The 2,780-nt window shown below is 37.6% G+C and overlaps 1 non-coding gene across 1 annotated transcript; it reads right to left on the bottom strand.

Annotated features, from left to right (window-relative positions):
- Nucleotides 1-2,469: 2,469 nt before the first annotated feature.
- Nucleotides 2,470-2,576, bottom strand: LOC130937010 (small nucleolar RNA R71). The gene has a single exon (XR_009068249.1). It is a non-coding gene; the product is annotated as a small nucleolar RNA R71 (small nucleolar RNA).
- Between the last annotated feature and the right edge of the window lie 204 nt (nt 2,577-2,780).

Genomic DNA, 2,780 nt, shown 5'->3' on the forward strand with positions numbered 1-2,780 from the left:
TGTAGGGCGTGGTGACAGACGCAAAAGGATAGTAAATCCTATTCCTACATGATCGAGAACCAACAGCTGATTAACCATGCAGGAAATTGTAGAGGACCATTTTCACTGAGAGGACGGGAAGTATCCATTGACAATGGTGACACCCAACATACAGCTTGCCATGGAAAGGAGTATGAAAGATTGGATGAAGGCAGTAGGAAAGCAGAGATTCAAGAGGGATAAAGCATCTCCATACACTTATATGAAATTCCCACCAATGATTTACATAAGTATCTCTATCTTTATTTTATGTTTTATTTATCTTTTAATTATTAAAACTCTATAACCATTTGAATCCACCTGACTGAGATTTACTAAGTGACCATAGCTTGCTTCAAGCCGACAATCTCCGTGGGATCGACCCTTACTCACGTAAGGTTTATTACTTAGACGACCCAATGCACTTGCTGGTTAGTTGTGCAAAGTTGTGAAAAAGAGTGATATTACAATTGTGCGTACCAAGTTGTTGGCGCAATTGAGATCACAATTTCGTGCACCAGTAGCTTAGGAGTAGTAGTAGGAAGCTTTAGTATAGTTTTTCTCTAAGTTTTTCATTATCTTCATTAGGGCTTATTCTAGGGCTTTACATTCAAGTTCCATTTCCATTTTTGATCTTGGATTTTGCTAGTTTCCATTCTAAGTATCTCTTTATTACTACTCTTTATAGCTACGTTGTTCATACTCTTTCTTATATTTCAAGTCATAGTTCAATTTTGTTTACTTTTTGCAATTTCAATTTCTTGTTGATGAATTTAATGATTGATGTTTGTTACATGCTTGCTTGAGTTATTATTGTTGATTGAGATCATTTGTTGCTTTTAGTTTCAAGCCTTTTCTCAAATTTCACATGTTTAGTGCTTTTGCCCACCAAGTGTTTGACAAAATGTCAATCATGGTTTTAGACTAATTTTCTATCTCTTGGCTTGGGAAAAATGAGCAATTGGGTTCCTAGAGTTGGAATGTCCAACATTTAGTGTCAATTCTTGGATTGTTAATTGTTCTTATTTTCACTAACTCTAATTTGTTGCTAAAGTAATTAGCAAGCAATTTAGGATTTGTGGGTTAAGAACACTTATGCTCATTTAACTTACTCTCCGATGTGAGGGTTGACCAAGTGAGATTAATCTATTCTAATTTTCATAGTTGTGGTTCCAACAAGGAAAAGACCCTTAGCTCATTCCAAGACGAGATACTTTTTATGCTTTAAATCTTTCACACACATTTACATTAGTCCTTTTTATACCTTACTTGTCTATATTATATAGTTAGTTCTTTAATTCCTTTATTAGTTCATTTATTACAATTTTGAATGTTCTTTTATTTCTTTATATGTTTATCTCTTCATTGAAAATCCCTTGATCATCACAACCGGAATTGTACACTCATTGATCTCAACTATCCTTGGGAGATGACCCGGGAACTAAACACTCCCGGAATTGAATTGGTTTTGACTAGTGACATTCTTTTGAATTCAAACTTTGTTTGATAGTTGATTGTGGGTTTGGGACTATACTTGCAACACCAATTCTATTCTGAAGAAAATTCCTAAACCCGCTTCGGACTCTCACCAAGTTTTTGGCGTCGTTGCCGGGGAGTCACTTTAAGTGAAATGAGTGCTATAATTTTGGTTGTTGTAAGTATGTGAATAGTGTGAATACTTGATTTTTGTTTGCTACTAGGCACTAATTGTAGATATCACTTCTATCTAGCAAGTCTTAGTAGCTATTGATTATTAAGTTGGTTTTTGTTTATTTGCCTATTCTTGTTTTGCTTTTCATAATTGCATGCTTTCATTGCTTCCTCAGTTGAATGACATGATCGCTTCCAGACCCGATCTTGGCCACTTTTGATCTGGAAATAGAAAGAACTTTAACTCATATTAGGTAAGCTCGGCGCAGGCTAGCATTTGTGAATAGTGAATCAGGCTTGCTTGAAGAGCACACCAATTCACTATCACCATCAACCTGTGACCATCATTCTTCAATTAATGAGGAAACCTTATATTCAACTGTGGGGAGTGCTGAATTCTCTTTGAGTGAATTAGGTGACAGTGCCATGGCGGATCCACCTCGTAGAATCACCTTAAGAGAACCCAGAGCTCCAGATATTAACTTGCAACCGATATAAATCCGGTATTCGGCTTTGGATCCAAATTTTGAGCCAAAGACCGGCACGATAAACTTGCTCCCCAAACACAATGGACTACCCGGGGAAGACCCTCTTAAGCATCTAAAGGACTTTCAAGTTACATGCTCCACTGCGAGAAGACATGGAGCAGATGAAGTAGCAGTTTTGGTTTTCGCTTTTCCTTTCTCATTGGAGGGAAAAGTGAAAGAATGGTTTTATACTCAACCAGGAGATGTGATTTCCAATTGGGACTTGCTGCGTAAGAAATTTCTAGAAAAGTTCTATCCACCTCAGAAAACAGATAAGCTGCGAAAGGAGATCTCTTGCATTATGCAAAGAGAAGGGGAAACTCTTTATGAGTACTGGGAGAGATTCAAGAAGTTGTTGGAAGCTTGCCCCCACCACCGTATTGACAAGTTGGTGCTTATCAGCTATTTTTGTCAAGGGATGAACCCCCAAGATAAGCTTCTTCTAGATGCCTCTAGTGCAGGATTCCTCACCAAAAACAAGACCGCCGAGGAAGCTTGGAAAATCATAGCAGACTTGGCAGACTTAACTCAATACTCAAGGGCAAGAAATCCACAACCAAAAGCTTTAAGTGAAGTTTCTCCCTC

The sequence above is a fragment of the Arachis stenosperma genome, chromosome 6 (assembly GCF_014773155.1).
Source record: "Arachis stenosperma cultivar V10309 chromosome 6, arast.V10309.gnm1.PFL2, whole genome shotgun sequence".
Taxonomy (NCBI): domain Eukaryota; kingdom Viridiplantae; phylum Streptophyta; class Magnoliopsida; order Fabales; family Fabaceae; genus Arachis; species Arachis stenosperma.